This window comes from Aegilops tauschii, chromosome 7 (genome assembly GCF_002575655.3).
Source record: "Aegilops tauschii subsp. strangulata cultivar AL8/78 chromosome 7, Aet v6.0, whole genome shotgun sequence".
Classification (NCBI taxonomy): Eukaryota; Viridiplantae; Streptophyta; class Magnoliopsida; order Poales; family Poaceae; genus Aegilops; species Aegilops tauschii.
In genome coordinates this window covers 1,337,519-1,362,428 of record NC_053041.3, presented here as the reverse complement: position 1 = coordinate 1,362,428, position 24,910 = coordinate 1,337,519, and the positions used below count along the sequence as shown (strand labels likewise).

Below are 24,910 nucleotides of genomic sequence, written 5' to 3'. Positions count from 1 at the left end.
TTTTTTCAATGGCGATAAATTTTACTCAGTCGCGCGGAATTGGATCCAGGCAAAAGCAGTGACATATAAACTACAATTTCGGAATGCATATCTCAAGGACGACTATTCTTATCAATAGATGCACTGAGTTTCTTGGGAGCGCAACAACATCGGTGGTGCAAGTCGCCTATCATTTGGCAAGAGGCAAATAAACCGTTGCAGTCATGCCTGCATAAGTCCAGATTGCAACTCAGGAAAGGCATGAAACATCCTCCTTCTACATGTTCACAAAAAAAACATTGTTAGAAGAATACCCAGACAAGACCAGATGCCATAAGATCCATACAACTCAACATTGTGAAATACATAGAAAATTAGCATCACATGGCAAAACCACATTGACTTATAGTTAGGTCAGAGACGCACGTACCTGGGCCAAACGCATCGCAAGACGAAATGACAGTAGCGATGAGCACAAGAGCACTGGGCACTTGTGTTCTTGTTGAATATTGCCATGACGGCCTTTTTTTCCTTCTCTATGTTATGTCGTTCTTCGGAATTTCTGTGGGTTGCAAGGCTCTCTTTTGGTAGTACTTTTATAGAAGCAAATGAATATTTTGGAGCACCATAAATTTGAATTATTTAATATTCGAATTAAAGCAATATTTGCGAAGCAAATGAACATTGTAAATTATTGTTGGGGAGAAGATACGATCATCTAATATCCTACCTATTATCAAACGCGCAATGAATTTTCTGTGTGATATCAATGTGTAATTAATTTTCTGCCTACTATCAATGTGCCTTGCACGTATGCATGTACTAGTTTTACAAGGAAGCAATATTTATTTGCACACGATTACTGCCACCAGACCATGGCCTGAAGTGGCGACATGCATCAACACGGCAGGAATCTATTTTTGAAAGGCCGATGTCTATACCTATTATTAAAGGTAGGTGATATTCTTGATTTCGTCCCGCTTCGTTTGGTTCTGCTTTAATTAATTTCACACGTACGCTATTTGGTTTCGTTACTTGTCATCCGTTTTGGCCCAACGGAGGAAGCCCATCTGGCGGCGCACTGTGGCCCAGGTCCGAAGAAAAATAAAATTGCCGATGGGAGGGTTGTAGGATCGAAAGTATGTCTAGGGGGGGGGGGGGGGGGTGGGGTGATTAGACTACTTGACCAAATAAAAATCTATCTTTTTCCTAATTTTAAGTCTTGGCAGATTTTGGCAACTTAGCACAAGTCAAGCAATCAACCTACAGATGCAAGTCTAAGAGTATAGCAGCGGAATGTAAAACATTTGCATGTGAAGGTAAAGGGAGGAGTTTGGAGGGAGCAAAAAACGCAATGTAGACACGAAGATTTTTGGTGTGGTTCCGATAGGTGGTGCTATCGTACATCCACGTTGATGGAGACTTCAATCCACGAAGGGTAACGGTTGCGCGAGTCCACGGAGGGCTCCACCCACGAAGGGTCCACGAACAAGCAACCTTGTCTCTCCCACCATGGCCATCGCCCACGAAGGACTTGCCTCACTAGGGTAGATCTTCACGAAGTAGGCGATCTCATTGCGTGTACAAACTCCTTGGTTCCACTCCACGATCTTGACAGAGGCTCTCAAGTGACACCTAACCAATCTAGGAGACACCACTCTCCAAAAGGTAATAGATGGTGTGTTGATGATGAACTCCTTGCTCTTGTGCTTCAAATGATAGTCTCCCCAACACTCAACTCTCTCTCACGGATTTGGATTTGGTGGAAAGATAATTTGAGTGGAAAGCAACTTAGAGAAGGTTAGAGATCAAGATTCATGTGGTCGGAATGGAATATATTGGTCTCAACACATGAGTAGGTGGTTCTCTTTCAGAAAATGTATGTGGGAAGTGTAGGCACGTTCTGATGGCTCTCTCCACGAATGAAGAGTGGGTGGAGGGGTATATATAGCCTCCACACAAAATCTAACCGTTACGCACAATTTACCAAACTCGGTGGGACCGAATCATAAAACTCGGTCAGACCGATTTAGTTTAAAATGTGACCGTTAGGATTTTCGGTGCGACCGACATGTCAACTCGGTGGGACCGATTTCATTAGGGTTAGGGCATATCGTAATCTCGGTGAGACCGATCATACAAACTCGGTAGGACCGATTTCTGTAATGAACAACCAGAGAGTTGGTCAGGCAAACTCGGTGGGACCGAATCGCTCATTTCGGTGAGACCGAAACGTTACGAAAAGGAAACAGAGAGTTTGCATTGCGAACTCAGTGGGAACGATTGCTCATCTCGGTTTGACCGAAACGTTACGAAGGAAAACAGAGAGTTTGCAATCCCATCTCGGTGAGACCGAGATCCCTGTCGGTGAGACCGAAGTGACTAGGGTTTCTGGCAGTTATGAACTCGGTGGCGCCGGATAGATCAAATCGGTGGGGCCGAGTTTGACTTTTGGTTTGGGACATATGTGGATATGATAAAGTGGTTGAGGGCTTTTGGAGCATATCACTAAGCATTTTGAGAAAGCAAGCCATTAAGCAACACCTCATCCCCTTTTCATAGTATTGGCTTTTCCTATGGACTCAATGTGATCTTGGATCACTAAAATGAAAATGTAGAGTCTTGAGCTTGAGCCAATATGTGTCCTTAGCATTTTGAGGGGTCCACATTCCTAGTCCATGCCATGCCAATCATTGAACTTTTTGAAATAATCATCTTGAAGTAGCATTAGTTCAATGAGCTATATGTTGTTAGGAATTACCAAAACCACCCAGGGATAGTTGCACTTTCAATCTCCCCCTTTTTGGTAATTGATGACAACATATAGATCAAAGCTTCGACAAATGATAATAAGATTTAAAAACATCGTCGATTTGAGAAGTGTGTGATAAGCAAGAGCTCCCCCTAAGTATGTGCATTAATTAAAATTTGCTTTTGAATGCAAATGCACAATCGATTAGGATCATGGGTTACTCTTCCATGTCACATACATCTTGGTGGAGTGCTCAAAATGATAGAAATTAAAAGCATGCACTCATCACCAAGCAAAGTGAATGATCATATATGGGATATAAAAGATAATATCATCCAAGCAAGCATTAAATTAGGATATGATCAAACACATGATCATACAAGTCTCTCACACACAAACATAAAGAGTGTTAAACAAGCACACACAAAAGTTTCAACCAAATGGCAAGATACCAAAGAAGCAAAAACACTCTCTCTCGAAGCCTATGATCTATACATTTCTCCCCCTTTGGCAACAAGTTACAAAAAAGTTTGAAGATGCATAGTGCTATGCGTCTCTCTAGGCTTGATCTTCGGGAGGTGGTGTTGAGAGGACTCCAAGGATGAAGGCATATGTAGATGTTGTTGGAGCTGGTGGACTGGCAACTGGAGGTGGCATTGAAGATGTAGCTGCTGGTGCTGATGTAGTTGCTCTAGTGTCAGCCATGGGCACTGCAGCTGACCTCTGACCTCTAGGCACTCTCTAAAAGGCATCTGTTGTAGCCTGCTTCCTCCTGGAGCTGCTCAACAGCTGTCTACATCTCAGTCACTTTAAGATCAAGATCATAGAATTTGGTCTCAATGATCCTCTCTAGGCTCTCCTGATTTTGAGTCAGGGTGGCCAAGCCCATCCCAATCCTCAAAGTTGCTTGAATCAGATATGCAAGCTGATCTTGTTTGCTCTTCAAAAATACCTGAAATGCCTCTTCAACACTTGGCATCTTTGTAGCTTTTTCTGCCTTTGCCTTTTCTCTCTTCTCTTATGCTTGAACAGATGTGGGATCTTCTTCATTCATCACAACAGTATTGTCCTCAAATTCTGGTCTTAGGGGTAGATGCTCCTTATCCAACAAATAGGTGCTTGTGCCCATCTTGGAGTTGATGAGCACCTGAATATGTGGAGCATACCCACAAGATCTCTTCTGATTAGCAGCAGTCCTCTTGATTGTTTCAACAATCAGGCTCATAACTTTGAATTTCTGAGGCACATCAAATATCTGCAGCAAATTGATTGAATGGCCTCTGATCATCTTGTGATCTCCAGATTTTGGGCAACAAAGTATGCCTCAATATAGTGTTGATTGTAGCTAGACCAGACAATAAGTAATGAACAGATCCAAATATATGTGTATCCAAAGCTTTGTTTGGGATCTCTTTGTACATATTGGCCATAGAGTTGTGGTCTTTCTTCTTCTTGGCATAGACATCCAAGTCATCTTCATGCTCTTCAGGGGCATTTATCAACTTAGCCCACTCATCAACAGTTGACTGGTACCTTGTACCCTCAGACATCCATACAATTCTACCACCTGGATAAAAATGAGCCGTAGAGTAGAATGGCATGATGAGTTCATCATTCCATTTTGTCAACGTATGACCCAAAAACTTGTCAACACCACAAGCTCTAAAGCTCTCATGTACACCTGGAAAATGATCTTCATTCCCATCAATGTACTTCCAGTCAGCCCACTTCAAGTCACAAACTATGAGCTTCTTGTCAAGCAGAATAGTTTCATAGAAATCTTGTTGTTCTTTGGTGTGGAACCTGTAGTCCACTGCGGTCTTCCTCCTCACTCTGTCTCCAAAGTCTCAGACCTGCATCCTTCCTGATGCACATATCCTCTGCCCCTGGATGGCTGTCATCATGGTCTGGAATCTTTGGTTTAAGTTTCCTTAGCACTTGGGCTTCAGCATCTTCTTCTTCCATCTCAGGCACTGGGGCCTTGTTCTTCTTTGCAGCTGGAATGTTCCTAGTGCTCCTCTTGGGCTTTGAAGTCTTTTGAGCTTGAGCAACAGCTTTGGGGGAAATCTTGGGCTTTGAAGTAGCAGCCCCTGACTTAATTGCATCCCCCATTAGCTTTTGGGACTTGGGTGCTGGTGCAGCATTGATACGTCTCCATCATATCTACTTTTCCAAACACTTTTGCCCTTGTTTTTGACTCTAACTTGCATGATTAGAATGGGACTAACCCGGACTGACGCTGTTTTCAGCAGAATTGCCATGGTGTTATTTTTGTGCAGAAATAGAATTTCTCGGAATGACCTGAAACTTCATGGAGAATATTTTTGGAATATATAAAAAATACTGGCAAAAGAGTCAAGACCAGGGGGCCCACACCCTGTCCACGTGGGTGGTGGAGCGCCAACCCCCTGGGCGCGCCCCCTGTCTCGTTGGCCCCCTGATGCTCCACCGACCTCAACTCAAACTCCATATATTCACGTTCGGGGAGAAAAAAAATCAGAGAGAAGGATTCATCGTGTTTTCTGATACGGAACCACCGCCAAGCCCTAATCTCTCTCGGGAGGGCTGATCCGGAGTCCGATCGGGGCTCCGGAGAGGGGAATACATCACCGTCGCCATCATCAACCTTCCCCCATCACCAATTTCATGATGCTCACCGCCATGCGTGAGTAATTCCATCATAGGCTTGCTGGACGGTGATGGGTTGGATGAGATTTATCATGTAATCGAGTTAGTTTTGTTAGGGTTTGGTCCCTAGTATCCATTATGTTCTGAGATTGATGTTGCTATGACTTTGCTATGCTTAATGCTTGTCACTAGGGCCCGAGTGCCATGAATTCAGATCTGAACCTATTATGTTTTCATGAATATATGTGAGTTCTTGATCCTATCTTGCAAGTCAATAGTCACCTAGTATGTGTTATGATCCGGCAACCCCGAAGTGACAATAAGCGGGACCACTCCCGATGATGACCGTAGTTTGAGGAGTTCATGTATTCACTAAGTGTTAATGCTTTGGTCCAGTACTCTATTAAAAGGAGGCCTTAATATCCCTTAGTTTCCAGTAGGACCCTGCTGCCACGGGAGGGTAGGACAAAAGATGTCATGCAAGTTCTTTTCCATAAGCATGTATGACTATATTCGGAATACATGCCTACATTACATTGATGAACTGGAGCTAGTTCTGTGCCACCCTATGTTATAACTGTTGCATGAGGAATCGCATCCGACATAATTATCCATCACTGATCCATTGCCTACGAGCTTCTCACATATTGATCTTTGATAACCCACAAGTATAGGGGATCGCAACAGTTTTCGAGGGTACAGTATTCAACCCAAATTTATTGATTCGACACAAGGGGAGCCAAAGAATATTCTCAAGTATTAGCAGTTGAGTTGTCAATTCAACCACACCTGGATAATTTAATATCTGCAGCAAAGTATTTAGTAGCAAAGTAGTATGATAGTAACGGTAATAGTGGCAAAGGTAACAGTAGCAGTATTGTAGTGATTGTAACAATAGCAACGGTAGAGTAACTAAGCGGAGAACAATATGTGAAAAGCTCGTAGGCATTGGATCGGTGATGGATAATTATGTCGGATGTGATTATTCATGTAACAGTTATAACATAGGGTGACACGGAACTAGATCCAATTCATCAATGTAATGTAGGCATGTATTCCGAATATAGTCATACGTGCTTATGGAAAAGAACTTGCATGACATCTTTTGTCACCCTCCCGTGGCAGCGGGGTCCTAGCGGAAACTAAGGGATATTAAGGCCTCCTTTTAATGGAGTACCGGACCAAAGCATTAACACATAGTGAATACATGGACTCCTCAAACTACGGTCATCACCGGGAGTGGTCCCGATTATTGTCACTTCGGGGTTGCTGGATCATAACACATAGTAGGTGACTATAACTTGCAATATCGGATCAAAAACACAAATATATTGATGAAAACATAAAGGGTTCAGATCTGAGTTCATGGCACTCGGGCCCTAGTGACAAGTAAGCATAGCAAAGTCATAGCAACATCAATCTAAGAACATAGTGGATACTAGGGATCAAACCCTAACAAAACTAACTCGATTACATGATAAATCTCATCCAACCCATCACCGTCCAGCAAGCCTACGATGGAATTACTCACGCACGGCGGTGAGCATCATGAAATTGGTGATGGAGGACGGTTGATGATGACGATGGCGACGGATTCCCCTCTCCGGAGCCCCGAACGGACTCCAGATCAGCCCTCCCGAGAGAGTTTAGGGCTTGGCGACGGCTCCGTATCGTAAAACGCGATGGATCCTTCTCTCTGATATTTTTCTCCCCGAACACGAATATATGGAGTTGGAGTTGAGGTCGATGGAGCACTAGGGGGCCCACGAGGCAGGGGGGCGTGCCCCCCACCCTCGTGGACAGGGTGTGGGCCCATGGCCCTGATTCTTTCGCCGGTATTTTTTATATTTTCCAAAAATAATCTCCATTGATTTTTAGGTCATTCCGAGAACTTTTGTTTCTGCACAAAAATAACACCATGGCAATTCTGCTGAAAACACCATCAGTCCGTGTTAGTTCCATTCATATCATGCAAGTTAGAGTCCAAAACACGGCCAAAAGTGTTTGGAAAAGTAGATACGACGGAGACATATCAACTCCCCCAAGCTTAAACCTTTGCTTGTCCTCAAGCAATTCAGTTGACAAACTGAAAGTGATAAAGAAAAACTTTTACAAACTCTCTGTTTGCTCTTGTTGTTGTCAATATGTAAAGCCAGCATTCAAGTTTTCAGCACAGATTGTGAACTAACCATATTCACAATAACACTTAGGTCTCACGTTTACTCATATCAATGGCATAATCAACTAGCGAGCAATAATAATAATTCTCGGATGACAACACTTTCTCAAAACAATCATAATATGACATAACAAGATGGTATCTCGCTAGCCCTTTCTGAGACCGCAAAACATAAATGCAGAGCACCTTTAAAGATCAAGGGCTAACTAAACATTGTAATTCATGGTAAAAGAGATCCAGTCATAGTCATACTCAATATAAATTAATAGTAATGGATGCAAATGACAGCGGTGCTCTCCAACTGGTGCTTTTTAATAAGAGGGTGATGACTCAACATAAAAGTAAATAGATAGGCCCTTCACAGAGGGAAGTAGGGATTTGTAGAGGTGCCAGAGCTCGATTTTGAAATAGAGATAAATAATATTTTGAGTGGTATACTTTCACTGTCAACATAACAACCGAGAGATGGCGATATCTTCCATGCTACACACATTATAGGTGGTTCCCAAGCAGAATGGTAAAGTTTATACTCCCCCTCCACCAACAAGCATCAATCCATGGCTTGCTCGAAACAACAAGTGCCTCCAACTAGCAACAACCCTGGGGGAGTTTTTTGCAATAATTTTGATTTGGTTTGCATAAAGCATGGGACTAGGCATCCCGGTGACCAGCCATTTTCTCGTGAGTGAGGAGCGGAGTCCACTCCTCTTGAGAATAACCCGCCTAACATGGAAGATACAGACAACCCTAGTTGATACATGAGCTTTTCGAGTATACAAAACAGAATTTCATTGGAAGGTTTAGAGTTTGGCACATACAAATTTACTTGGAACGGCAGGTAGATACCGCATATAGGAAGGTATGGTGGACTCATGTGGAATAACTTTGGGGTTCAAGGGATTGGATGCACAAGCAGTATTCCCGCTTAGTACAAGTGAAGGCTAGCAAAAGACTGGGAAGCGACCAACCAGAGAGCGACAACAGTCATGAACATGCATTAAAATTAATGAACATTGAGTGCAAGCATGAGTAGGATATAATCCACCATGAACATAAATATCATGGAGGCTATGTTGATTTTGTTTCAACTACATGCGTGAACATGTGCCAAGTCAAGTCACTCGAATCATTCAAAGGAGGATACCACCCTGTCATACCACATCACAACCATTTTAATAGCATGTTGGCATGCAAGGTAAGCCATTATAAACTCCTAGCTAATTAAGCATGGCATACGTAACTATAATCTCTAATTGTCATTGTAAACATGTTTATTCATAATAGGCTGAATCAGGAACGATGAACTAATCATATTTACAAAAACAAAAGATGTCGAGTTCATACCAGCTTATCTCATCTCAATCAGTCCATCATATATCGTCATAATTGCCTTTCACTTGCACGACCGAACGATGTGAATAATAATAATAATAGTGCACGTGCATTGGACTAAGCCGGAATCTGCAAGCATTCAATAAACAGGAGAAGACAAGGCAATATGGGCTTTTGGTTAAATCAACAATAATGCATGTAAGAGCCACTTCAACAATTTCATCATGGTCTTCTCCTATCGACCCTCAAAGAAAAGAAAAATAAAACTATTTACACGGGAAAGCTCCCAACAAGCAAAAGTAGAACAAGAAATCTTTTTGGATTTTCTTTTTAATTACTACTACTACAACATGAAAAGTAAACTAGCTAAAAGCTACAACTAATTTTTTTGGTTTTTCTTAAGGTTTTTCAAACACACAAGAAGAAAGCATGAAAAGGAAAATAAAACTAGCATGGATATTACAGTGAAAAAGTATGAGCACCGACAACTAGCATGAGTGTGTGAGCATAAATGTAATGTCGGTAAGAAATACGTACTCCCCCGAGCTTAGGCTTTTGGCCTAAGTTGGTCTACTACCACGGCTGGCCTGGCGGATATCCAAAGTTGTAGTTGGGGTCGTACTGAGATGTAGCGGCTATTGCATCATGGGCTGCAGCTTGGAGGCGAGCTGCTCTCGTGCTCCTCTCGTACTCATTTGCCTCCTCCACTACTAGGGAAAACGTTATACATAGAACTTTAGCAGTAGCACTTGTTAAAAAAGCACGCTACTGCTAGACAGCAGTAGCGCGTGCAAAATAAGCGCGCTGCAGATGCATATATATATATCAGTAGCGTGTCTCACCGCAAACTCGCAACTACTAAAATTCCAACCACTAAGCCGATGGGCTACACATAGTAGTAGCGATCTTCCAAAAACCGCGCTACCGCTAATATTCTTATAGCAGTGCATTTATGCGTAAAGCGCTACTGCTAACGAAAATAAAATAAAATGAAAAAAGAATATAAAAGTAAATGAAAATGAAAGAAATAGAAAAAGGAGAAAGGAAAAATATATAATGTAAAGAAAAATAAATGAAAAAGGGAAAAAAGGATGAAGACGTAGCAGTAGCGCGTTCGCTGAAACGCGTTATAGCTAACTTAGCTATAGGGCGTTTTCTGTAACGCGCTACCGTTACTTTTGACTTAACCCAAAAATGGTTTCCCCCCGGCCACCACTTCTCCCCCAAATCCCTCGCCCCACTTCGCCGTCGTCTCCCCCACTTCGCCGTCGCCCCCACTTCACCGCCGTCTCCTGCCGGCGTCAACGCCGCGCTCATCCTCACCGCCGCTGCCCGAGGCCGCCCAGCCTCACCACCGCCGCCTCTCGGGCCGCCCTCGACCTCACCGTCGCCTCCCTCGATCTCACTGGCGCCGCCCTCGACCTCACCGCCCCCGAGCCAGCCCAGGACCGCCGCCTCCCGATCCCAAGCCCGCCCTCTCCGCCCCTACCTCCGTCGCTAAGCACCTCCCCGCCACCGTCTCTCCCCTCTCTGTAAGCCCCCCACCTATCCTTTTTAGTTAATAGATGTTAATGTTAAGTAGTAGATAATGTTGATGTTTTTTAGTTAGGGTAATAATAGATGTTAAGTAGTAGATAATGTTGATGTTAATTAGGGCAGTAGGGTTTAGTTTAGAGTAAAGTTTAGTTCAGTAGTTAACTAAATATAATCTATATTTGGTTTTTGAATTGAGTTTGAGAGAGCATGAGATTTGTGTAGATTTTCTTGTAGTGTCAAACACTAGGACATGCAAATTTGAAGTGGTCAGGATATATGCAAATTCCTCAATTGTGTTTGCACATGTTTCGATTGTGCCCAAGTGGCCTTTTGTTGTTTCCAGGGAATGATGCCGAATGGCCTATGTTAATGTTGATTCATTTTCGTTCCGGCAAATTTCAGGTTCTCGATTTGTCCACTTTTTAGCAAAGGTCATGCCCAAATTTTCCGTGAATTTCGGCATGACTTGTGCTACAAACTAGGACATATCGAGTGCCTGGGATTTGCTGCACCGGGAAGGAGTCAACGTTCTCAAAACAATAGGCCTTTTTTATGTCATTATTCATTTTATTAGGTCTAGAATTAATTGACTAGATTTAATCGTAGGAAACATGGCTAGCAACGATGAAGGACAGGGTTCTGGTGATTGCGACGACGTCTACCTAGCGGCAGACGAATTTTTGAGCCTTGCCGACGATCAACCGATGTTGTTGTTGGGCCCACCGGTGGCATCGGGGACTGAGACCGACACGCAGACCGGTGCTGAGACTGAGACCGACGCTGAGACTGAGACCGGCATCGAGACCGGCGCTCAGACTGAGACCGGCGCCGAGACTAGCGGAGCCGGTGTAGAACCGAAAGCAAAGAGGCAACGACTTCCTAACAAGCTCAGGACTACTAGACTGGTGGTCACAGAGGTGGACGACAGCAATTTTGAGCCAAACGCGCACGAGGAAGCGCGCGCGTGCTACAGCAATCAAATAGGCTGCATCGTACGGACAACCGCCATCATCAACGATGAGAAACTATAGAAGATAGATAATATGAGGCCCTCCCTCCTAAAGAAGCTGCACCAGATATTCTTGTTCCCGGGCCGGAATGAAAAGGATTTTAAAGATCCAGATAAGGACCCGGCAATGAAGAAGATAAACAAACACGCCATGACCAAGTTTAGCAACGCATTGGCCGCCTGGAAAACAAGGGTGAAAGCAAGGATCATCGACAAAAAAGAACCCTACTCTGAGATTGTAAAGGATAATCCGACAATCACGACAGAGCAGTTTGAAATATTCAAGGCGGCTTGCGAGGCCAAAGCTGCCAAAAAAAGTCGAAGTACATGAAGGGGCTTCAACAGAGGAACATTGGGTGCCACCACCTCGGAAGTCGTGGTTACGGCGGGAAGAGGTCCATATGGGCCAAGGAGGACGCGGAAGCCGCGAGTCTGGGCATCCCAAACCCCTTGGCGGAGTTCACCGTCCCGCAGGAGCGTGACGTCCTCAGGGCCCGGCACCATTGGGACCCAGTGAAGAAGGTTTTCAAGACGAACGCGGTCACGACAGAGTTCATGAGACTGCTGGTAATTTTAGTTTCTGATCAATTCGACTGCACGTTAGTCATATTTGTAAACGATCCTTGTGCCTTTTGCAGAGAGAGCAGCACAGGATTGCGACCGAAAGCGACTCGCCGTCTGAGGCGTTGGCGAGGCCCAAGTGGGACACTCCATTCAACCGGGCATTGAACATATTGAAATGACTCCCGGTGGAGACTCGACCGTCATACGGACGCGTGCACGGTGTTGGAGACGGCGCCACGTGGAAGAAGTACTACCGTGAGACCACAGAGGAGAGAAAGGAAAGACGGAGGTTAACTGAAGAAAACATCGACAAGAAGGTTGAGATTGCGGTTGAGAAGAAATCATCCGAGACAGTCGCGACAGTGGTAGCTGCCGCAAAACAGGTGCTTGTAGATATGTCTACTACCTTGGTTCCGGCCGTTTTCAATTGGAGCAGGCAAAATCCAGATAAAAATGCAGAGGACTTTCCCTTTGCTGACTTCTTGGGGAGCAGCTCGACTAGCGTTGCACCAGCACCTGCAGCTGCAGCTGCTCCCGCACCGGCTCCCACACCGGCTCCCACACCGGCTCTCGCACCTGCTCCGGCACCGGCTCCGGCACCAGACGTGCTCGGCGGTGCTTCGTCTTTGGCTGAGCTCCACGCCCTCACGGTATCTGTCACACCGGCCCCCTTCAATAAATGTATAATCTCCCGTTTTCGTTGCCTTTCGGATGTCTCACGTCGCAGACTTTTCTTTGCAGGCCGACGAAACCCCGTGCACCATATTGTACACCATCGGCGACCAGAAGGTGAACGTGGGGAAGGCGACGATAATGAAGCCGAAGGAACCATTGTTCCACAGCCAGCCGATCCCCCCGAACGTCTTCAAGGTTTCCGTGGCTGATAACCCACAAGTATAGGGGATCGCAACAATTTTCGAGGGTAGAGTATTCAACCCAAATTTATTGATTCGACACAAGGGGAGCCAAAGAATATTCTCAAGTATTAGCAGTTGAGTTGTCAATTCAACCACACCTGGATAACTTAATATCTGCAGCAAAGTATTTAGTAGCAAAGTAGTATGACAGTAACGGTAACAGTGGCAAAGGTAACGATAGCAGTATTGTAGTGATTGTAACAGTAGCAATGGTAAAGTAAATAAGCAAAGAGCAATATGTGAAAAGCTCGTAGGCATTGGATCGGTGATGGAGAATTATGCCGGATGCGGTTTATCATGTAACAATCATAACATAGGGTGACATAGAACTAGCTCCAATTCATCAATGTAATGTAGGCATGTATTCCAAATATAGTCATACGTGCTTATGGAAAAGAACTTGCATGACATCTTTTGTCCTACCCTCCCGTGGCAGCGGGGTCCTAGTGGAAACTAAGGGATATTAAGGCCTCCTTTTAATAGAGTACCGGACCAAAGCATTAACACATAGTGAATACATGAACTCCTCAAACTAAGATCATCACCGGGAGTGGTCCCGATTATTGTCACTTCGGGGTTGCCAGATCATAACACATAGTAGGTGACTATAGACTTGCAAGATAGGATCAAGAACTCACATATATTCATGAAAACATAATAGGTTCAGATCTGAAATCATGGCACTCGGGCCCTAGTGACAAGCATTAAGCATAGCAAAGTCATAGCAACATCAATCTCAGAACATAGTGGATACTAGGGATCAAACCCTAACAAAACTAACTCGATTACATGATAAATCTCATCCAACCCATCACCGTCCAGCAAGCCTACGATCGAATTACTCACGCACGGCGGTGAGCATCATGAAATTGGTGATGGAGGATGGTTGATGATGACGACGGCGACGGATTCCCCTCTCCGGAGCCCCGAACAGACTCCAGATCAGCCCTCCCGAGAGTGTTTAGGGCTTGGCGGCATCTCCGTATCGTAAAACGCGATGAATCTTTCTCTCTGATTTTTTTCTCCCCGAACACGAATATATGGAGCTGGAGTTGAGGTCGGTGGAGCAACAAGGGGCCCATGAGGCAAGGGGCGCGCCCCCCACCCTCGTGGAAAGGGTGTGGCCCCCTGGCCTTGATTCTGTCGCCAGTATTTTTTTTATTATTTCCAAAAATAATCTCTGTGAAGTTTCAGGTCATTCCGAGAACTTTTGTTTCTGCACATAAATAACACCATGGCAATTCTGCTGAAAACAACGTCAGTCCGGGTTAGTTCCATTCAAATTATGCAAGTTAGAGTCCAAAACAAGGGCAAAAGTGTTTGGAAAAGTAGATACGACGGAGACGTATCAACTCCCCCAAGCTTAAACCTTTGCTTGTCCTCAAGCAATTCAGTTGACAAACTGAAAGTGATAAAGAAAAACTTTTACAAACTCTGTTTGCTCTTGTTGTTGTAAATATGTAAAGCCAGCATTCAAGTTTTCAGCAAAGATTATGAACTAACCACACTCACAATAACACTTAGGTCTCATGTTTACTCATATCAATGACATAATCAACTAGCAAGCAATAATAATAAATCTCGGATGACAACACTTTCTCAAAACAATCATAATATGATATAACAAGATGGTATCTCGCTAGCCCTTTCTGAGACCGCAAAACATAAATGCAGAGCACCTTTAAAGATCAAGGACTAACTAAACATTGTAATTCATGGTAAAAGAGATCCAGTCATAGTCATACCCAATATAAAGTAATTATAATGGATGCAAATGACAGCAGTGCTCTCCAGCCGATGCTTTTTAATAAGAGGGTGATGACTCAACATAAAAGTAAATAGATATGCCCTTTGCAAAGAGAAGCAGGGATTTGTAGAGGTGCCAGAGCTCGGTTTTGAAATAGAGATAAATAATATTTTGAGCGGCATACTTTCATTGTCAACATAACAACCAAGAGATGGCGATATCGTCCATGCTACACACATTATAGGCGGTTCCCAAACAGAATGGTAAAGTTTATACTCCCCCTCCAATAACATGTGACATATCAGAATTACTAGCAGAAGCAGGTTTAGGTGTCGCAAGCTTACTCAAAACAGAAGGTGAATCAAGTGTAGAGCTAGATGGCAGTTCCTTACCTCCCCTCGTAGTTGAGGGATAAATTTTTGTTTTCGCGTCTTTCAAGTTCTTCATAGTGACCAGCAGAAATAAATCCCAAGTGACTCAAAGAATAGAGCTATGCTCCGCGGCAACGGCGCCAGAAAATAGTCTTGATAACCCACAAGTATAGGGGATCGCAACAGTTTTCGAGGGTAGAGTATTCAACCCAAATTTATTGATTCGACACAAGGGGAGCCAAAGAATATTCTCAAGTATTAGCAATTGAGTTGTCAATTCAACCACACCTGGATAACTTAATATCTGCAGCAAAGTATTTAGTAGCAAAGTAGTATGATAGTAACGGTAACAGTGGCAAAGGTAACGATAGCAGTATTGTAGTGATGGTAATAGTAGCAACAGTAAAGTAAATAAGCAAAGAGCAATATGTGAAAAGCTCGTAGGCATTGGATGGATGATGGAGAATTATGCCGGATGCGGTTCATCATGTAACAATCATAACATAGGGTGACATAGAACTAGCTCAAATTCATCAATGTAACGTAGGCATGTGTTCCGAATATAGTCATACGTGCTTATGGAAAAGAACTTGCATGACATCTTTTGTCCTACCCTCCCGTGCCAGCGGGGTCATAGTGGAAACTAAGGGATATTAAGGCCTCCTTTTAATAGAGTACCGGACCAAAGCATTAACACATAGTGAATACATGAACTCCTCAAACTACGGTCATCACCGGGAGTGATCCCGATTATTGTCACTTCGGGGCTGGTGACTATAGACTTGCAAGATAGGATCAAGAACTCACATATATTCATGAAAACATAATAGGTTCAGATCTGAAATCATGGTACTCGGGCCCTAGTGACAAGCATTAAGCATAGCAAAGTCATAGCAACATCAATAATCTCAGAACATAGTGGATACTAGGGATCAAACCCTAATAAAACTAACTCGATTACATGATAAATCTTATCCAACCCATCACCATCCAGCAAGCCTACGATGGAATTACTCACGCGCAGCGGTGAGCATCATGAAATTGGTGATGGAGGATGGTTGATGATGACGACGGCGACGGATTCCCCTCTCCGGAGCCCCGAACGGACTCCAGATCAGCCCTCCCAAGAGATTTTAGGGCTTGGCGGCGGCTCCGTATCGTAAAACGTGATGAATCTTTCTCTCTGATTTTTTTCTCCCCGAACACGAATATATGGAGTTTGAGTTGAGGTCGGTGGAGCACCAGGGGGCCCACGAGGCAGGGGGGCACGCCCAGGGGGGCAGGCACGCCCCCCACCCTTGTGGAAAGGGTGTAGGCGCCCTGGCCTTGATTCTTTCGCCAGTATTTTTTATTATTTCCAAAAATAATCCGTGAAGTTTCAGGTCATTCTGAGAACTTTTGTTTCTGCACATAAATAACACATGGCAATTCTGCTGAAAACAGCGGCAGTCCGTGTTAGTTCCATTCCAATTATGCAAGTTAGAGTCCAAAACAAGGGCAAAAGTGTTTGGAAAAGTAGATACAACGGAGACGTATCAGTGGCCAGTGTCAAACCGGGCCACGGGAATTTGCCTCCTCTGGTACTAGTGGGGGATGACGACGAGACCCCGCGACGGCTTGGTGATTGTTGCCATGGGTGGGTCCTGTTGTGGCCAAAGAGTCTTCTTCGTCTGGAGGCGGCCGGGAGCACACCCACGAGCACGTAGTTAGGTATGAACATCAACACCTCACCTACCCAATTAGCGTCGGCTGTCGTGCTGGGTGATAGCGGAGGGGTGAGGAAAAGGCTCCATTAGTCGCTGGTGACGTCGCCATAGATGAGGATGAGGATGACGATGACACTCAACAGTATGTCTATACTGGCGCCTACTTAGGGTTTGAGCGTCATGAGTCGGTGCCTGAATTGCCGTCTCCGGAGGCTGAACGTATTATGGACGACCTTACGGTAGTTAAATAGTCTAGGAAGAGACCGAGGAAAGCCAAAAAAAGCTGATTCTATGATCCAGCCGCCTCAGTAGCCTCGGGTTCAAGACCGTATGGATATCCCCGGTGCGGATAAATGGCATATCCCCGGTCAACCAATCCTACCTGCAACTGCGCTAGGGGCCAGATTCGACGATCTACGGAGACTTCATGACGATGTGCTGCGGATAGAGAAAGGCCTCAATGCCTCGAAAGATCCAGGATACCCACTCTACGTGGTTAATGTTCCACGGCAATTGTCGTACGTCGACACATTCCCCGCGGAGAAGTTCTTCCTTCGATTCGATTACATATTCGACATGTTTCATGTGAAGAAGCTGGATTTTACGTTTTTCCGCCTTTATGCCTTGCACATGAACTACATCATCGGGGTTGAGTAGATACCTCATATCTGTGTCGCTGACCCGTACTTCATGCACGAGGGCTTCTTGGGAGTCTGCGCAAAGCACCGTGAATACGCGAGGGAATACATCATCAATTTCATGCTCGCCAATAAGGACAAGGAGGCAATTATCGTGCCTTATCATCCCCTGTAAGTCATCCGCGCGGATATCCTTCCTTCGATTTCAATCATTCATTTGCACGGTGGAGGCTAATTAATTTGAGGTGTACTTATTTTGCGCAGCGGCGGGCGCGCCGTCCTCATCATCCTCTACCCCCGATACTCCCACGCTCTTTACTTGGACTCATCGAAGAAAATTAACAAAAAGGATTACACCCACATCAAGGATGTTCTTGACAGTGCTATCTTTCACTACGGCGCATGGGGTGGAGAGGTCAAGGACAAGAAGAGAAGGGACGGCAGGCCCGCCTTCGGCCATAAGACCGACTTCTGCTGCATCCAGCAACCGGGTGATTCTCTTAATGATGGATTCTATGTCCTACACCACATGCTGGAGTACAGACGGGATCACCAGAACCTTCGCATGTCACCTAAATCCGACGATGCCCATATTCTGCAATGGGCAAAGAACGTAGGAGATATCGAGGATCATCGACTTCGAGCTGAGTTCTATCACATCCAGCGCGAACTTGCCCAAATCATCATGAAGGAGCTCGTCGGAAAAATAGAGATGTTCTACGAAGAAGGACAAATGTCGTGGGAAGACGTCCGAACACGGGTAGCCTCTCAGCGTCTCGACCTGAAGCCTTTCACTAGGCTCGGGGACTATCTCCCTGACTTGGATGGATGGCACGACATGTTGGAGTGATTGTCTATATATGACAATGAGTCCGTTTAATCCATACTTTCTGTATGATGAAACTTTGAGTTATGCACGACGAAATTTTATTTGTGATGTAACTAAACCATCCTCCTCGACTAGCGACGATCACTCTAGTTAGGGCATTTAGGGTATGATCAACTTTGTTATTTATGCTTATGATATGTTGCTTCTATTTTTGCCAAGTCTGTCTCTTTATGTTGCTCAACTATATATGTTGCATATCATCGACTCATGTGACGATGCAGGTGCATAGATCATCGATGGCGAAGAAGTGCTACGCGAGGAGTATATATACGACAAGTGGCCGGACTGTCAGGCCGAGGTGTACCGGTTTCCGGTTTCTGAGCGACAGGCAGTAGTTAGTTTAGCACGCTAATGCGAGAGAGGGATACGAACTCATGTACTGCATAGTTCCGCTCTCACTCAAAGTGATAGCTCTTCTCGCGTATATCATTGTTTAGATGGATGACGATGTAGTTGCAAGTAATCGAGACTTGTATCTCTATTTTCGAGATGATGACGAGAGACCACTTTGTGTTGGATGATGATTACGATGATGACATGATTTGATGAGACTAGTTGTATGTATATGCTACGATTACATTTGTATGTGTATGTATGCTAAAGATTATTGTATAAAGCCTATTCAAATACAAAACAAATATGCAGAAAAATAATAATAAAACTAGCAGTAGCGAGGGGAACAAAGTTAGCAGTAGTGCTGCCTCATCAGTAGCGCTTCCCTGTAAAAAGCGCTGCAGATATTAGCAGCAACGCTCTTCATTAAAGCGCGCTACTGCTATCCATGTATAGCAGTAGCATGGGACGACAAGCGCTACTGCTACACGTTAGCTATAGCGCCTTATCAGTAGCGCGACGTCCCGCGCTACTGATAGGCAAAATACCCGCACTACTGCTAGGGTTTTCCCTAGTAGTGCTCCCTGGTTATGACATATCTCCCCTTTGCCTGAAAGTAGGAGCAGGAAGAACAATATTGACAGCATGGCGCCTGTCAAAGATTAGTCGGTACTGGAGAGGCGGTTCATTCCTCTCAACAAACTGGTGGTGAACCATGGCATTAAAATCTAGAAAAGCAGGAGGCAATTCCATATCATAATCAGGAATAGGTATCTCAAAATAATTAGCTAGACGGGTTGCATAAATTCCACCAAAGAAATCTCCATTAAAACTATTATTATGCAACCTACGCGCAACAATGGCTCCCAAGTTATATCGCTTATCTCCTAATACAGCGCTCCTGGGAACACTGAGATCAGGAACACACATGTGACATGCTTCGTCTTTACCATTTATGCATCTACCTATGAAGAGAGCAAAATAATGTATAGTAGGAAAATGAATGCTCCCTGTAGTAGCTTGTGTTATGTCTCTAGATTCCGTCACTGTGATACTAGCAAGAAAATCTCTAAACTCAGATTTGCAAGGTTCACTAGGACTACCCCACTGCGGGAGTTTACAAGCGGTAGTAAAATCCTCAAGGTCCATGGTATAGGATTTATCATAAAGATCAAACAGGACCGTGTGAGAGTTGCGTGATGATGAAAATCTAAATCTTCTCACAAAGGAATCAATAAGGTAATAATGTTGGAGGCACTTATCTGACACGAAGCCCTCCAAATCAGCGTTACGCACATATGCCTCAAATTCCTCCTTAATTCCTGCTTGGGCCATGAAATCTTCTGACGGCCATTCACAAGGCCGCACTTGAGCGTCCCTCGGTGGATCATCGTCCGGATCACGCATTGCGGGCCTGGGTCCTTGCTTCCTTGAAGAACCACCTTGGTACATTTTCCTAAGCATATTTCTTCCTCTGAAAAATTTCTGAAATTTTTAGTAACTTCAAATAAAAGTGAACCAAGCTCAACAAAATTGATAGGAACTACTCCCACAAGTGCCTAGAGACTATATCATGCATTAGAACTACTTGGGACCAAATAAATTTGACATGCAAGCTCAAGAACAGGGTCACCTAAGCAGCAAAAATTTGCAATAAATAAAGCACTAGAACAAAAACTAATTGGACCATTGGAGGAGTGACATACCAAGGAACAATCCCCCAAAGCAGTTTTGTGAGTGGAGCTTTGAGCAAGGAGATTGAAAATGGCAGCAAGATGAGCTAGAACTCGTGCTTGAGCTGGTTGGTGATTTTTTTTTGGGAGGAAGAAGGAGTGTGTGGGTGCAGGAATAAGTAGAGGGGAGCCACCATGGATCCACGAGGCAAGGGGGCGCGCCCAGGGGGTGGGCGCGCCCTGGACCCTCGTGGCCAGGTGCTAGCTCCCCCTGATGTGTTCTCAGTGCCAGATATTCTTAAATATTCTAGAAAAAAAATCATATTTCAATTTCGGGGCATTTGGAGAACTTTTATTTTCGGGGTATTTTTTATTGCACGGATAATTCAGAAAACACACAGAAAATACTGATTTTACTTTATTTCAACTAAATTACAGAAAGTAAAAGGAGAGTACAGAAGGTTGTGCCTCCTTCTAACTTCATCCATCTCATGCTCATCAAAAGGAATCCACTAACAAGGTTGATCAGGTCTTGTTAACAAACTCATTCCGAATTGCATGAAACCGGAGAATTTTCGAATAGCACTAAGTTACCTCAACGGGGATATGCACGTCCCCAATAATAAGAATATCATATCTCCTTTTGACAGTAGGGAGAGGAAATTCAAAACCTCCAAAAATAATCGATGGAATTTTTCCAGTAGAGTTTATACTATGAACTTGAGGTTGTTTCCTCGGAAAGTGTACCGTATGCTCATTGCCATTAACATGAAAAGTGACATTGCCTTTGTTGCAATCAATAACAGCCCCTGCAGTATTCAAAAAGGGTCTTCTAAGAATAATAGACATACTCTCATCCTCAGGAATATCAAGAATAACAAAGTCTGTTAAAATAGTAACGTTTGCAACAACAGACACATCCTCACAAATACCGACAGGTATAGCAGTTGATTTATCAGCCATTTGCAAAGATATTTCAGTAGGTGTCAACTTATTCAAATCAAGTCTACGATATAAAGAGAGAGGCATAACACTAACACCGGCTCCAAGATCACATAAAGCATTTCTAACATAGTTTCTTTTAATGGAGCATGGTATAGTTGGTACCCCTGGATCTCCAAGTTTCTTTAGTATTCCACCCTTAAAAGTATAATTAGCAAGCATGGTGGAAATTTCAGATTCCGGTATCTTTCTTTTATTAGTAACAATATCTTTCATATACTTAGCATAAGGATTCATTTTGAGCATATCAGTTAATCGCATACGCAAAAAGATAGGCCTAATCATTTCAGCAAAGCGCTCAAAATCCTCATCATCCTTTTCCTTGGATGGTTTAGGAGGAAAAGGCATGGGTTTCTAAACCCATGGCTCTCTTTCTTTACCGTGCTTCCTAGGAACAAAGTCTCTCTTATCATAACGTTGATTCTTTGATTGTGGGTTATCAAGATCAACAGCAGGTTCAATCTCTACATCATTATCATTGCTAGGTTGAGCATCAACATGAACATCATCATTAACATTATCACTAGGTTCATGTTCATTACCAGATTGTGTTTCAGCATCGGAAATAGAAATATCATTAGGATTCTCAGGTGTGTCAACAACAGGTTCACTAGAAGTATGCAAAGTCCTATCATTTTTCTTTTTCTTCCTCTTAGAAGGACTAGGTGTATCAACATTATTTTTCTGAGAATCCTGCTCAATTCTCTTAGGATGGCCCTCAGGATACAAAGGTTCCTGAGTCACTTTACCTCCCCTAGTTGCAACTCTAACATCAAAATCATTATTCTTACTATTTAATTCATTGAGCAAATCATTCTGAGCTTTAAGTACTTGTTCAACTTGAGTGGTAACCATGGAAGCATGTTTACTAATGAGTTTAAGTTCACCTTTAACTCTAGACATATAATCACTCAAGTTTTCAATCATATAAGCATTGTGTTTTAATTACCTACCAAAATAAGCGTTGAAGTTTTCTTGCTTAACCATAAAATCATCAAACTCATCTAAACATTGGCTAGCAAACTTGGCAGGCGGGATTTCAGCTTTATCATATCTATAGAGAGAGTTTACCTTTACTACTTGTATCGGGTTATCAAGATCATGTGTTTCTTCCACATGTGGTAAATTAAGACCATGTATTTCTTCAATAGGAGGTAAATTCTTAACATTTTCAGCTTTTATACCTTTTCCTTTCATAGATTTCTTTGCCTCTTGCATATCTTCAGGACTGAGAAATAGAACACCCCTTTTCTTCGGAGTTGACTTAGGAGTTGGTTCAGGAAGTGTCCAATTATTTTCATTTGTCAACATATTATTCAATAGGATTTCACCTTGATCAGCTGTTCTTTCCCTGAAAACACAACCAGCACAACTATCCAGGTGGTCTCTGGAAGCATCGATTAGTCCATTATAAAAGACATCTAGTATTTCATTTTTCTTAAGAGGATGATCAGGCAAAGCATTAAGTAATTGGAGAAGCCTCCCCCAAGCTTGTGGGAGACTCTCTTCTTCAATTTGCACAAAATTATATATATATCCCTTAAAGCAGCTTGTTTCTTATGAGCAGGGAAATATTTAGCAGAGAAGTAATAAATCATATCCTGGGGACTACGCACACAACCATGATCAAGAGAGTTAAACCATGTCTTAGCATCACCCTTTAATGAGAACGGAAGTAATTTAAGGATATAATAGTAGCGAATTTTCTCATCATTAGTGAATAGGGTGGCTATACCATTTAATTTAGTGAGATGTGCCACAACAGTTTCAGATTCATAGCCATAGAAAGGATCAGATTCAACCAAAGTAATTATCTCAGTATCAATAGAGAAATCATAATCCTTATCAGTAACAAAGATAGGTGAAGTAGCATAAGCAGGATCATATTTCATTCTAGCATTCAGAGATTTTTCTTTCAACTTAGCTAATAATTTCTTATAATCACTTCGGGGTTGCCGGATCATAACACATAGTAGGTGACTATAACTTGCAATATCGGATCAAGAACACAAATATATTGATGAAAACATAAAGGGTTCAGATCTGAGTTCATGGCACTCGGGCCCTAGTGACAAGCATTAAGCATAGCAAAGTCATAGCAACATCAATCTCAGAACATAGTGGATACTAGGGATCAAACCCTAACAAAACTAACTCGATTACATGATAAATCTCATCCAACCCATCACCGTCCAGCAAGCCTACGATGGAATTACTCACGCACGGCGGTGAGCATCACGAAATTGGTGATGGAGGATGGTTGATGATGACGATGGCGACGGATTCCCCTCTCCGGAGCCCCGAACGGACTCCAGATCAGCCCTCACGAGAGAGTTTAGGGCTTGGCGGCGCTCCGTATCGTAAAACGCGATGAATCCTTCTCTCTGATTTTTTTTCTCCCCGAACACGAATATATGGAGTTGGAGTTGAGGTCGGTGGAGCACCAGGGGGCCCACGAGGCAGGGGGCGCGCCCAGGGGGGCAGGCGCGTCCCCCACCCTCGTGGACAGGGTGTGGGCCCCCTGGCCTTGATTCTTTCGCCGGTATTTTTTATATTTTCCAAAAATAATCTCCGTTGATTTTCAGGTCATTCCGAGAACTTTTGTTTCTGCACAAAAATAACACCATGGCAATTCTGCTGAAAACAGCGTCAGTCCGGGTTAGTTCCATTCAAATCATGCAAGTTAGAGTCCAAAAAAATGGCAAAAGTGTTTGGAAAAGTAGATACGATGGAGACGTATCAATCTTTGCTTAGTTACTTTTCTGTTGCCACTGTTACAATTACTACAAAACTGCTACTGTTACTTTTGCCACTATTACCGTTACTTCGATACTACTTTGCTGCAGATATTAAGTTATCCAGGTGTGGTTGAATTGACAACTCAACTGCTAATACTTGAGAATATCCTTTGGCTCCCCTTGTGTCGAATCAATAAATTTGGGTTGAATACTCTACCCTCGAAAACTGTTGTGATCGCCTATACTTGTGGGTTATCAAGACAATTTTCTGGCGCCGTTGCCGGGGAGCATAGCTCTATTCTTTGAGTCACTTTGGATTTATATCTGCTGATCACTATGAGGAACTTGAAAGACGAGAAAACCAAGATCTATCCCTCAACTACGAGGGGAGGTAAAAATCTGCCATCTAGCACTGCACTTGATTCAGCTTCTGTTATGAGTAAACTTGCGACACCTAAACCTGCTTCTGCTATTAATTCTGATATGTCGCATGTTATCGATGATGCCACTTCTGCTATGCATGATACTTATGATGAAACTACTTCTATGCTTGATAATACTGTGCCACTAGGTGAATTTCTTGATGAACAACTTGCTAGGGCTAGAGAAAATGAAATTGTTGAAACTGATAATATTGATGAAAGTGATGATGAAGATTCTCCCCCTAGATATGAATTTCCTGTTGTACTTGAGGGTTATGTTATGGATGAAGAAACTGCTAGAGACTTTCTTGCTTGCAATGATAGATATGATCTTAAGAAATTATTAGCTAAGCTGAAAGAAAAATCTTTGAATGCTAGAATGAAATATGACCCTGTTTTTGCTACTTCACCTATCTGTATTGCTGATAAGGATTATGATTTCTCTGTCGATCCTGAGTTAATTACTTTGGTTGAATCTGATCCTTTCTCTGGTTA

At 43.4% G+C, this 24,910-nt stretch overlaps 1 long non-coding RNA gene across 1 annotated transcript; it reads right to left on the bottom strand.

Moving 5' to 3' along the window:
• Positions 1-587, bottom strand: LOC120972448 (uncharacterized). Its single transcript, XR_005766789.2, has 2 exons — positions 410-587; positions 1-256 (listed from the first exon to the last, which is right to left on the bottom strand). It is a non-coding gene; the product is annotated as an uncharacterized lncRNA (long non-coding RNA).
• Between the last annotated feature and the right edge of the window lie 24,323 nt (positions 588-24,910).